The sequence below is a fragment of the Pristiophorus japonicus genome, chromosome 4 (genome assembly GCF_044704955.1).
Source record: "Pristiophorus japonicus isolate sPriJap1 chromosome 4, sPriJap1.hap1, whole genome shotgun sequence".
Classification (NCBI taxonomy): domain Eukaryota; kingdom Metazoa; phylum Chordata; class Chondrichthyes; family Pristiophoridae; genus Pristiophorus; species Pristiophorus japonicus.
In genome coordinates, this window is record NC_091980.1 from 237,438,207 (window position 1) to 237,451,802 (window position 13,596).

At 48.8% G+C, this 13,596-nt stretch overlaps 1 long non-coding RNA gene across 1 annotated transcript; it reads left to right on the forward strand.

The window, feature by feature from the left end:
- The first annotated feature begins 5,508 nt into the window (after window positions 1-5,508).
- LOC139262319 (uncharacterized) lies at window positions 5,509-8,163 on the forward strand. The gene is made up of 2 exons (XR_011592946.1): window positions 5,509-5,678; window positions 6,881-8,163. It is a non-coding gene; the product is annotated as an uncharacterized lncRNA (long non-coding RNA).
- Window positions 8,164-13,596: the final 5,433 nt, after the last annotated feature.

The window sequence follows — 13,596 nt, forward strand, 5'->3', positions numbered from 1 at the left end:
CTCTCGCCCGCTCGCGCTCCTTTCGCCCTCTCGCCCGCTCGCGCTCCTTTCGCCCTCTCGCCCGCTCGCGCACCTCTCGCCCGCTCGCGCTTCTTTCGCCCTCTCGCCCGCTCGCGCTCCTTTCGCCCTCTCGCGCTCCTTTCGCCCTCTCGCCCGCTCGCGCTCCTTTCGCCCTCTCGCGCTCCTTTCGCCCTCTCGCGCTCCTTTCGCCCTCTCGCGCTCCTTTCGCCCTCTCGCCCGCTCGCGCTCCTTTCGCCCTCTCGCGCTCCTTTCGCCCTCTCGCCCGCCTTTCGCCCTCTCGCGCTCCTTTCGCCCTCTCGCGCTCCTTTCGCCCTCTCGCGCTCCTTTCGCCCTCTCGCGCTCCTTTCGCCCTCTCGCGCTCCTTTCGCCCTCTCGCGCTCCTTTCGCCCTCTCGCGCTCCTTTCGCCCTCCTCTCGCCCCCTCGCCCTCTCGCGCTCTTCTCGCCCCCTCGTCCGCTCGCGCACCTTTCGCCCTCTCGTCCGCTCGCGCACCTCTCGCCCGCTCGCGCTCCTCTCGCCCGCTCGCGCTCCTTTCGCCCTCTCGCCCGCTCGCGCTCCTCTCGCCCGCTCGCGCTCCTTTTCGCCCGCTCGCGCTCCTTTTCGCCCTCTCGCCCGCTCGCGCTCCTTTTCGCCCGCTCGCGCTCCTTTTCGCCCTCTCGCCCGCTCGCGCTCCTTTTCGCCCTCTCGCCCGCTCGCGCTCCTTTTCGCCCTCTCGCCCGCTCGCGCTCCTTTTCGCCCTCTCGCCCGCTCGCGCTCCTTTCGCCCGCTCGCGCTCCTTTCGCCCGCTCGCGCTCCTTTCGCCCTCTCGCCCGCTCGCGCTCCTTTCGCCCTCTCGCCCGCTCGCGCTCCTTTCGCCCTCTCGCCCGCTCGCGCTCCTTTCGCCCTCTCGCGCTCCACTCGCCCTCTCGCGCTCCACTCGCCCTCTCGCGCTCCACTCGCCCGCTCGCGCTCCACTCGGCCCCTCGCGCTCCTTTCGCCCTCTCGGCCCCTCGCGCTCCTTTCGCCCTCTCGGCCCCTCGCGCTCCTTTCGCCCTCTCGGCCCCCTCGCGCTCCTTTCGCCCCCTCGCGCTCCTTTCGCCCCCTCGCGCTCCTTTCGCCCCCTCGCGCTCCTTTCGCCCACTCGCGCTCCTTTCGCCCACTCGCGCTCCTCTCGCCCTCTCGCGCTCCTCTCGCCCTCTCGCCCTCTCGCGCTCCTCTCGCCCTCTCGCGCTCCTCTCGCCCTCTCGCGCTCCTTTCGCCCTCTCGCGCTCCTTTCGCCCTCTCGCGCTCCTTTCGCCCTCTCGCGCTCCTTTCGCCCTCTCGCGCTCCTTTCGCCCTCTCGCGCTCCTTTCGCCCTCTCGCGCTCCTTTCGCCCTCTCGCGCTCCTTTCGCCCTCTCGCGCTCCTTTCGCCCTCTCGCGCTCCTTTCGCCCTCTCGCGCTCCTTTCGCCCTCTCGCGCTCCTTTCGCCCGCTCGCGCTCCTTTCGCCCGCTCGCGCTCCTTTCGCCCTCTCGCCCGCTCGCGCTCCTTTCGCCCTCTCGCCCGCTCGCGCTCCTTTCGCCCTCTCGCCCGCTCGCGCTCCTTTCGCCCTCTCGCCCGCTCGCGCTCCTTTCGCCCTCTCGCCCGCTCGCGCTCCTTTCGCCCGCTCGCGCTCCTTTCGCCCGCTCGCGCTCCTCTCGCCCGCTCGCGCTCCTTTCGCCCTCTCGCCCGCTCGCGCTCCTCTCGCCCGCTCGCGCTCCTCTCGCCCGCTCGCGCTCCTTTCGCCCTCTCGCCCGCTCGCGCTCCTTTCGCCCTCTCGCCCGCTCGCGCTCCTTTCGCCCTCTCGCCCGCTCGCGCTCCTTTCGCCCTCTCGCCCGCTCGCGCTCCTTTCGCCCTCTCGCCCGCTCGCGCTCCTTTCGCCCGCTCGCGCTCCTTTCGCCCTCTCGCCCGCTCGCGCTCCTCTCGCCCGCTCGCGCTCCTCTCTCCCAGCGCTCGCGCTCCTCTCTCCCAGCGCTCGCGCTCCTCTCTCCCAGCGCTCGCGCTCCTCTCTCCCAGCGCTCGCGCTCCTCTCTCTCACCGCTCGCGCTCCTCTCTCTCACCGCTCGCGCTCCTTTCGCCCTCTCGCGCTCCTTTCGCCCTCTCGCGCTCCTTTCGCCCTCTCGCGCTCCTTTCGCCCGCTCGCGCTCCTTTCGCCCTCTCGCGCTCCTTTCGCCCGCTCGCGCTCCTTTCGCCCGCTCGCGCTCCTCTCGCCCGCTCGCGCTCCTCTCGCCCGCTCGCGCTCCTTTCGCCCGCTCGCGCTCCTTTCGCCCTCTCGCCCGCTCGCGCTCCTTTCGCCCTCTCGCCCGCTCGCGCTCCTTTCGCCCTCTCGCCCGCTCGCGCTCCTTTCGCCCTCTCGCCCGCTCGCGCTCCTTTCGCCCGCTCGCGCTCCTTTCGCCCGCTCGCGCTCCTTTCGCCCTCTCGCCCGCTCGCGCTCCTTTCGCCCTCTCGCCCGCTCGCGCTCCTTTCGCCCGCTCGCGCTCCTTTCGCCCTCTCGCCCGCTCGCGCTCCTTTCGCCCTCTCGCCCGCTCGCGCTCCTCGCCCGCTCGCGCTCCTCTCTCCCGCTCGCGCTCCTCTCTCCCGCTCGCGCTCCTCTCTCCCAGCGCTCGCGCTCCTCTCTCCCAGCGCTCGCGCTCCTCTCTCCCAGCGCTCGCGCTCCTCTCTCCCAGCGCTCGCGCTCCTCTCTCCCAGCGCTCGCGCTCCTCTCTCCCAGCGCTCGCGCTCCTCTCTCCCAGCGCTCGCGCTCCTCTCTCCCAGCGCTCGCGCTCCTCTCTCCCAGCGCTCGCGCTCCTCTCTCGCAGCGCTCGCGCTCCTCTCTCCCAGCGCTCGCGCTCCCCTCTCTCCCGCTCGCGCTCCTCTCTCTCCCGCTCGCGCTCCTCTCTCTCAGCGCTCGCGCTCCTCTCTCTCCCGCTCGCGCTCCTCTCTCCCAGCGCTCGCGCTCCTCTCTCCCAGCGCTCGCGCTCCTCTCTCCCAGCGCTCGCGCTCCTCTCTCCCACCGCTCGCGCTCCTCTCTCTCACCGCTCGCGCTCCTCTCTCTCCCGCTCGCGCTCCTCTCTCTCCCGCTCGCGCTCCTCTCTCTCCCGCTCGCGCTCCTCTCTCTCCCGCTCGCGCTCCTCTCTCTCCCGCTCGCGCTCCTCTCTCTCCCGCTCGCGCTCCTCTCTCTCAGCGCTCGCGCTCCTCTCTCTCAGCGCTCGCGCTCCTCTCTCTCAGCGCTCGCGCTCCTCTCTCTCAGCGCTCGCGCTCCTCTCTCTCAGCGCTCGCGCTCCTCTCTCTCAGCGCTCGCGCTCCTCTCTCCCGCTCGCGCTCCTCTCTCTCTCCCGCTCGCGCTCCTCTCTCTCTCCCGCTCGCGCTCCTCTCTCTCTCCCGCTCGCGCTCCTCTCTCTCTCCCGCTCGCGCTCCTCTCTCTCTCCCGCTCGCGCTCCTCTCTCTCTCCCGCTCGCGCTCCTCTCTCTCTCCCGCTCGCGCTCCTCTCTCTCTCCCGCTCGCGCTCCTCTCTCTCTCTCCCGCTCGCGCTCCTCTCTCACTCCCGCCTCTCTCGCTCCCTCTCTCCCTCCCGCCTCTCTCGCTCCCTCTCGCCCTTCAGCCTCTCTCGCTCCCTCTTGCGCTCCCTTTCCTGTTCAAAGAAACTTGCTTGGTTCTCTTTAATTCTGTGGTAGGCCTACATGTATGCTTATCACAAGATATTATCAAGTCTGGGTGTTTTATATAAAAAAATAATAATTGCTTCTTCCAGCAGCAAAAAGAACACATTGATCCCATTATTCAATATGTTAAATAGACATCCAGGTTGCTGAATAGTTACAAAAGTGATGTATGTAATCAGTGAGGAGTGAAGTATTGTTTGCATCGGGGTGGATGGCTTCCAGAGAGCTGCACATAGGCATGGCTGGCTTTGAGAGCTACACATATACAGAAACATCTGCAAAGAAACATTCAATCATTGATTCATAACCAGCCAGATTGTTGGAAGAATGGTGTACACATCCAACTTGATAAAAAAGCTAGATGGACTACCTAAAGTAATAGGTGGCATTCTGTGCTCGACTTTGGATTTGCGAAAGAACATAGCATTGAAAAAGAATAGGCTGTTTGGCCCATAAAGGCTGATCCTTCCATAGACCATCTGCAATCTATTTCATAATGGAATCTACCCCGTCTATTTAATTTCCCAAGAGTAATGACGTGCATAAATGCTCATGATCCCCAAAAGAATCAAGCAAACTCCAGAATATCTGCAAAGTCCAGGAGTTATCTTTGATCTCCTGAACACTCATCATTTCCAGGACTCTGCCTTGGCTGAATGGCAGTTTTGAGCATCTGCCGCGCAGGAATCATTAAAATCTGTGGAGTACAACTACTCCTGATAATTTGAAGTTATTTTTTTCTGCTAAAGGTTTTTGCATTATCCAATAATTGGAATTAAGCAACGTAAATAACACAGTAGGAATTTAGTGCTTAAAAAATTTAATTAAGAGAATTTGAACTACAATGAGTCGATTATTTTTGTTGTATTTTCTACCTGTCTTTAAATCCTTCTCTGCCCACTACTCTACAGCATGGTGGGAGGGATGAGAGAGATTAATTATTTGGAAGAGACTGGTTCAAAATTCTGTGCTTGCTGCGAGTAAAATAACTTGTTCTTGATTTCCTTATGTATGCTTCTCAACATCTTGGATATCCAAACCATGACTTCTCCTGCTCGGCTTTGTGAATTTCTCCTCATAGTTTATTTAAAACCAAAGTCCTGGAGTTAACTTTGGTCTCCTGAACCCCCTCATCATTTGAAGCATCACGATTCATCAATGTCAGCAACAACTTGCGCTTTTAATGTACAATAGGTCCCAAAGCGCTTCACAAATGGATGCTTTTGAAATTGGAACACAGGAACACAATTGGGTCATTCAGCCCCCTGAGCCTATGGAAATAGGTTCTCTGTATCTATTCTACTGATTTATACAATGTATCACTACAGTTCTGAGGATACTCAAGTGAATATCTTTGCATTAAGTGATGAAGATGAGCAAGTGGTCTGGTCAATTTGTTTATTCCAGACTATGAAGAAGGCCAAATACAGTAATACTCCAACAGTCTGACCGTTGTTTGAAAATGTGAACTGAGGCACTGTTTAGAAAAGGCGCTACTATGTGATATTTTTCTTTTTTTGAAAAAAAAAGTGGAAAATAATTATTTTAATTCCATTAATGTCTGAATAGTTGTGCATCAGTTTTGCATTGAGAGTGACAAAGCCAGTTTATGTAAATAATTATTTTTTTCAACTTTATTGGATTTACCTATCGGGTTGCTTTAAATTATTAAATTAAATAGTGCAGTGAAATGACACAAATTTGATATGTGGTCCACAAAGCTACTTATATGGCTATTGATATTCCTTACTTTGTATCGAGCCCGTGTTTTATAAATGATCTGTAAACAGTCTGTGTTCCATTTAATAGTTGTGACTATTTTTCATGTTATTTGACAATACATCCCTTTTTACTCAGGAAATTTGTTTTATTCACAGGTACATGACTAGACCAGTAATGAGCGTCCCAGGTCTCTATGATCCAACCACTATTATGAATGCTGATATACTAGCATACTGTCAGAAGGAAGGGTGGTGCAAGCTAGCATTTTACCTGTTGTCTTTTTTTTACTACCTATATGGGTAAGTTGATACAAAGTTGCATTATATTTTTACGAATATTTTCTCAATTTTACCACTGAGATTTGTATACCACTAAGTTTAGAATTAATTGGATGAATTTTAAAATACTAAACTTAAGGTGTCTGGTTTCTTTATTTTTCCATTAAGAAACTTAGGTGAAGAACTAAAACGGTCACTGCAGTTTAAATGATGAGGTAAAATGAGAAATAGTGATTAGGTAATGTAAGCTTGGGTTTTAAAACTCTGTGGAAAGAGGAAGCGAAAGCAGAGGAAGTTGAAAGTTCCTTAGTTTTGAGGTCCAGGAAACTATGAGCTGAAGTAGAAAACTATGCAATTAATCCGTTTTAAAAGTGTAAATCTGCAGAGGAGACGGAAAGTGTACAGGACGATGTATTTGGAATTAAGCAACAAGAGGAGAAAGTTAGAGGGGTAATGACCATAGTAATATTGATAAAATAGAGACAAAAAAAATTGCATTGGAGAGAATGGTGATCTTTCTCCTGCTGTTTCTAACCAATCAGATTTCTTGTATTGCATGCAGAAACATTGAAAAGACAGTAGAGATTTTAAAAAAATCTTCAGATGTGCAAGGCTTTTCTTATAAATACAGGCAAATTTGCAAGAACAGGGAAGGATGCACTGGGAATAAATGACTGGAGAGACTGCATGTTCCCGACGTTGGGGATGTCCAGAACCAGGGGACATAGTCTAAGGATAAGGGATAAGCCATTTAAGACTGAGATGAGAAGAAACTTCTTCACTCAGAGTTGTTAACCTGTGGAATTCCCAACCGCAGAGAGTTGTTGATGCCAGTTCATTGGATATATTCAAGAGGGAGTTAGATATGGCCCTTATGGCTAAAGGGATCAAGGAGTATGGAGGGAAAGCAGGAAAGGGAGACTGAGGTGAATGATCAGCAACGATCTTATTGAATGGTGGTGCAGGCTCGAAGGGCCGAATGGCCTACTCCTGCACCTATTTTCTATGTTTCTATAAGTCAAGAGTAAGTTCAGAGCCACACAGCTTTTGAGGACAATAGGACAATCAGTACTGGAGTCCAAAGAACAGAGGTTATTGAATCTACCCACAGCCAATAATTTGGTTACTGTTAATGTTGTACTCTTATAAATGGATTCAATATTAGTTTTTATTTCATTTTGACAAATTTAACATTTGAAATTTTTAACAATTTTGTTTTGCAGAATGATCTATGTGCTGGTGAGTTCTTAAAACAGTTGTAAGATCCAGTGAAGTCATTTACTCCATGCAAGAAACACAAGGATGATTATGGTTTTTCAAGAACTTGTGTTCATCTACAGAACTTGTAGCTCACCAGATATGACCTGCTTATATGTATACAAATTAAATGCTTTCCCTCACTTTTTTTCATGGACATTTTGCCTCGAGACTTTATAGTTTTCTGCCTGTTTAAGAAATGATTTCTGTAATTTGCCTTGACCGAAAACTCAGAAGAATTACGTTTGTACTTTATGTATGAAAATCAATAACTACAGATTACGTTTTAAACATAAAATTGAAGTTGCACTCTTATTTGATGCTATTACAATAACTTACAGATATATTATGTAAAATAAATTATGTAACTAGGCCCAAATGTGTTAAAACATGTCCAGTTCAGACAAATGACCAGAGGATGAATCCAGATATTCTGTTTGTGCACCTATCATTGGGTACCAGTTTACGTTTTTAGTAAATTAAACTTTTATAGTTTTTGACATTGTGGAAAGAGAATTTATTTTAAAACAGCTTGATATTGTACTCACAGGAGAAACGATGGATATAACCAGTGACAGTCATATTTTGCATGCGAGAGGGATCCATTTGTTTTAAAGAACTTTAATTTGCATATTCTGCAAAGTGACATTTATTTTAAGTAAACCTTTTGTTTTTGTTTGGAAACATTTGTTTGTGAAGACTGTTTTAGCTCTGGTGATGATGCCAAAGTACTTCATGTTGATTTGACCTATATATTTATACAGTAAAAGCTGAAGTATAGTAGAACCTTAAAACAAGTTTGGTTATTTTGAGCCTCAATTTAATATTTTTTCTCTGATTTATGTTTGAGGTTCAAACAACATAAATCCCCTTTTCAGAATAGTTTTGTTAATCAGGTTTGTAATAATGAGGTTCAAAAGTATCACCAGATGTGGTGCACTATGGCTGTATGTTATTTTTCTGTACAAAATCCTGCAAATAAAATGCTTGAATATAAATTAACAAATGTTAAAATGTGTGCTGAAGAATGCAAAATTATATATTTAGGTGAACCACAGGCAATAATACTGACACGTAAATGACTTGGGCAATATACAAGGGGCTTGGTGTTGTGTTTTGTACTATATTGCAAATATTCCTGTTAGCAAATTGAGACTTACACTTTGTTTAAGGATGGACTACATAACCTTTTTGATGCAAAGGTACAACTGTAAATGGAAAAAACTGATTAAAGACTGTTTGCCAACCAGTTTCTGTATGCCACAGTACTGTATATTTTGTAAGAATAGGGTTAATTATTAATGGGTTCTAATTTTATACTTTTAAGAGTTCTATTCAAAATGTTTAAAATTCACAACTCAATTGCACTTTGTGCTTGATGTTCCTCAGGTTGCCCTGTTTTCTCTCTTCTCTCATGAACTTTATGGCAAAGTTGTGAAGTTTTGTGCAATGAAAATGAACTTGCAAGAAATGTGATGACTGAGTCTTGTGAATATACTGGCATATCACTGGGTAATATCAAGTACTACTCCTCACTTCTGAAGTTGACACCCAATTAAAAAATCAAACAAAAATACCAAGGAAAAACCTCGTGCATTGAAATCATGTCCATTTCTCAGCACTTTAGCTGACTAAATAGATCCTGACAAGGATATAATGTCTCAGTAACTGTTTATTTCTTGGGATAAGATTCTCTTACAAGTGTACCATACCAATCAAAATACACGTTTTTTTTCATTGCTTTGATCCAATGCTGCATCAAATGATCTTTAGTCCATAGGCTATGTTTAGCCTATGAGCTACAAATGTTGCCCATATGTAGACATAATTGATTGCTCTCAACAATATGTTCCCATCAATCACCAACCATCGCCTAAAACAGATGATTTGGTCATTTATTTTGTTCCTGTTTGTGGAATCCTGCTGTGCAAATTGGCTGCTGCGTTTCCTACATTAAAAGTAACTACATTTCAACATACTTTATTGGTTGTAAAGAGCTTTGGGATGTACTGAAAGGCACTATATAAATGCAAGTTCTTTAGTGTTGCAATACAAAGCCACACCAGTAAACAAGAGACCTAAACTAACAAATATAAATGGTCTCTGCGCTCAAGCTTTGTCAATAATCACTTATCTCAGTTGAGTTTTCAAAACGATGAAAGAAGGTTGGCTTCCATAAGTCACTGGGCTGCATTACTTTGATCTGTTAACATTTTCTCGTTTGGAATTCATAACCTAGATGCATGAAGAATTATATCCAGATGAAACTAAATTACTGTATCTGATTCAATACTTCACACTCCTTTATAAAATTCATTTTTTTAGTTCATTCTCAGGAAGTGGTTGTTGCTGGCAAGGCTGGCATTTATTACCAACTGCTAGTTGTCCTTGAGAAGATTGTGATGGTGGTGGTGGGGCCGCCTTGAACTGCTGCAGTCTGTGTGGTGAAGGTGCTTCCTCAATGCTGGTAGGTAGGGAGTGCCAGGATTTTGACTCCGTGACAATGATGGAATAGTGGTGTATGTCCAAGTCACGGTGGTGTGTAACTTGGAGTTGATGGTGTTCCCATGCATATGCTGCCTCTTGCAGATTTGGGAGGTGCTGCTGAAGAAGTCGTGGCAAGTTGCTGCAGTGCATCCTACAGAAGTTATACTAAATCTTTATAAATCATTGGTTAGACCCGAGTTGGAGTATTGTCCAATTCTGGGTGTCACACTTTAGGAAGGATGTCAAAACCTTCGAGAGGGTGAAGAAATTTTTTTTAGAATGGTATCAGGTATGAGTGACTTAAGACATCTGGAGAGAGCATGAAAAAAGTTTGGCAAGTAAAACCAAGGAAAACCCAAAGATGTTTTTTAAATACATTAAGAGCAAGAGTTGGCTGAGCCCATTTTTCAGAGTACTTACCAGAGTTGCGCCGCTTATGTAAGTTCGGAGAAGCGCCGGGAAAAAAATGTTGCAACTTTGGCCGCTATCTGGCCTCTTCACTGCAGTTGCGCAGCGTGGCCAGTCGACAGAGGGGGGGTGGGGGTTGAGCCTGTGTTCTGCGCTGGAAAATGTGCCGGGATGTCTGCACATGCGCAGCGGAGAATGGTGATGTCCGTGCGTGTGCAGTAGCGCTGCGAGTTGGCAATCGGCCATTTTTAAAGAAGTCGCTAGCTGCTTGTGTTTTTGTGCCAGAAGGAGTGCTATGGTAGGAAAATCACTGCTGAATGCAAGAAGCAGTGCTCTGTTGGTAAAATCAGTACTGCATGCCAGCAGAAGTGCCAGAAGGGATGCTGTGTTTGGAAAAATCACTGCAGCATGCAAAATAAGTACTGTGTGTTTGGAAAAATCACTGTGTCTAAGAGCATTGGAAAAGTGCAGGAAAGCAGGCAGAACAAGTTCGCAGTTCTCTCTCTCTTTCCCCCCCAGGTCTGCATGGATGGACCACACCCAAAAGTCTTTTGTCCTCTTCTCTTTCCCTCCACTGCCTCCCCGAGTCTTGTGACCCCTCTCTCCCTCCTCCTCCCCACCCCCCCTCTTCAGTGTTGTGACCTCTCCCCCCACCCCCTCTCGAATTGCAACTTCCTCTCTCTGGCCCCTGATGCTTGCCAGGTCGCTCCATCCCTCTCCCCCCCCCCCCCCCCCTTCCCCTCTCTGTGGCCCCCTGATGCTTGCCAGCTCCCTCCCTTCTCCCCAGTCTCTCCTTCTCCGTTAATTTGCTTGCAGCCTCTCCGTTGAATCCGGATGCCGGCCAGTTCACTCGCTCCCGCCCCTAGCCCAGGCCGAATGGCCTCCTATGTCCTTACCTGCGCCGATTTTTTTATCTCTTCGCAAGGGTGTTCTGAAGTGGCCACATGCGCTGGCCTAAGTAGAAATGGAGTAACTATTAGCTGGCCAAAGTTGCCTAAATGGGCAGAACTGGTGTAGGTGGCTGGTAACGCCCCCTTTTGAGAAAAAAACTAACTTAGTTATTTTTTAAGTGAGTTACGCTGGTGCAAATTGATTGGGGAAACTGGGGATTTTTAAGTTACTCCAGAAAAAGCAGCCTACTCCAAAAAAAACAAAGCAACTTCTGGCCAAAATTGAGCCCCATAAAGGTAATCTGTGTGTGGAGGCAGAAGACTTGGGAATGGTTCTGAATGAATGCTTTGCGTCTGTTTTCACAAGAGAGGGGCGATGCAGACAATGCAATCGGGAAGGAGGGGTGTGATATAAAGTATGAAGGGAGAAAGGAAATATTAAAGGAGTTTACGACAAGGTCTAACACTGCTTTCAGTGCACCAGCGCAGCCTTCAGTCGGCTGAGGAAGATAATGTTTGAAGACCGGTCTACAGGGCAGTAGTGAGTGATACCTTTCCTCCTATATGGCTCAAATACATGGACTATATACAGCAGACACCTCAAAACGATGGAGTAATACCACCACCGCTGCCTCTGCAAGATCCTGCAAATCTATTGGCAGGATAGACGCACCAATGTCAGTGTTCTCACTCAGGCAACATCCCCAGCATTACAGCATTGACCACGCTCAGTCAACTCCCTTGGGCGGGCCACATTGTCCGCATGCCCGACACGCGACTCCCAAAGGAAGCGCTCTATGTGGAGCTACGACACGGCAAGCGAGCCCCAGGTGGGCAAAGGAAACACTTCAAGGACACCCTCAAAGCCTCCTTGATAAAGTGCAACATCCCCACCGACTCCTGGGAATCCTTGGCCCATGACTGCCCAAAATGGAGGAAGAGCATCGGGGAGGGTGCTGAGCACCTCGAGTCCCATCGCCGAGACCAAGCGGAAGGAGCTTCCCCCCAACCCTTTCCTTCAACCATTGTCTATCCTACCTGTGTCAGAGACTGTAGGGTGGAAGCAAGTCATCCTCGACTCTGAGGGACTGCCTATGATGATGATTAAGAGGTTTAGCATCTTTGAAAGTGGATAAATCCTCAGGCCTGGATGAAATGTCCCCCAGGCTGTTAAGGGATAAATAACGTACCGTTGTTTAAAAAGGCAGAAAGTGATAGACCGAGTAATTACAGGCCAGTCAGCCTAACTTCGGTGGTGGGAAAATTATTGGAAAAAATTCTGAGGGTAGGGATAAATCTTCATTTAGAGAGGCACAGATTAATCAAGGACAGTCAGCATAGATTTGTTAAGGGAAGGTCGTGTCTGACTAACTTGATTGAATTTTTTGAGGGGGGGTTGATGAGAGTAGTGCATTTGACGTGTATATGGATTTTAGCAAGGCTTTTGATAAGGTCCCACAATGCAGACTGGTCACGAAAGTAAAAGCCCATGGGATCCAAGGCAAAGTGGCAAGTTGAATCCAAAATTGGCTCAGAAGCAGGAAGCATAGGGTAATGGTCAATGGGTGTTTTTGTGACTGGAAGGTAGTTTCCAGTGGGGTTCCACAGGGCTCAGTACAAGGTCCCTTGCTTTTTGTGGCATATATCAATGATTTAGACTTGAATGTAGGGGATATGATTAAAAAGTTTGCAGATACAAAAATTGGCCGTGTAGTTGATAAAAAGAAGAAAGCTGTAGACTGCAGGAAGATGTCAGTTGGGCAGAACAGTGGCAAATGGAATTCAATCCTGAAGCGTGAGGTAATTTCAGGAGGGCTAACAAAGTAAGGGAATACACAATAAATGGTAGGACACCGAGAAGTGCAGAGGAACAAATGGACCTTAGAGTGCATGTTCACAGATCCCTGAAGGTAGCAGGACAGGTAGATAAGGTGGTTAAGAAGGCATACGGAATACTTGCCTGTATTAGCCAAGGCATAGAATACAAGAGCAGGGAGGTTATGCTTGAACTGTATAAAACACTAGTTAGGCCACAGCTAGAGTACTGTGTGCAGTTCTGGTCACCACATCACAGGAAAGATGTGATTGCATTAGATAGGGTACAGAGGATATTTACAAGGATGTTGCCTGGACTGGAGAATTTTAGCTATGAGGAAAGATTGGATAGGCTGGGGTTATTTTCTTTGGAACAGAGGAGGCTGAGGGGAGACCCTATTGAGGTGTATAAAATTATGAGGGGCCTAGATAGGGTGGATAGGAAGGACCTATATTTCCCTTAGCAGAGAGGTCAACAACCAGGGGGCATAGGTTTAAAGTAATTGTTAGGAGGTTTAGAGGGGATTTGAGGGGAAATGTTTTCACCCAGAGGGTGGTGGGGGTCTGGAACTCACCGCCTGAAAGGAGGGTAGAGGCAGAAAACCTCACCATGTTTAAAAAGTACCTGGATATGCACTTGAAGTGCTGTAACCTACAAGGCTCCGGACCAAGAGCTGGAATATGGGATTAGGTTAGATAACTTAGTCGGCCAGCATGGACACAATGGGCCAAAATGGCCGCCTTCCGTGCTGTAAATTTCTGATTCTATATAAGGATTGTTCTCCTTAGAGCATGAAAGTTGTGGGGAGATTTAAGAGATGTTCAAAATTATGAGGGGTTTTGATAAGAGTAGATAGGGAAAAACTGCTTCTACTGGCAAGATGGTCAGTAACCAGAGGACACAGATTTAAAGTAATTGGCAAAAGAACAAGAGGGGTGAAGAGTAGTGTCTTTTTACGCAGCGAGTAATGATCTGGAATGCACTGCTTGAAAGGGTGATGGAAGCAGATTCAACAGTAACTTTCAAAAGGGAATTGAATAAATACTTGAAGGGGAAAAAAAATTGCACGGCTGTAGGGAAA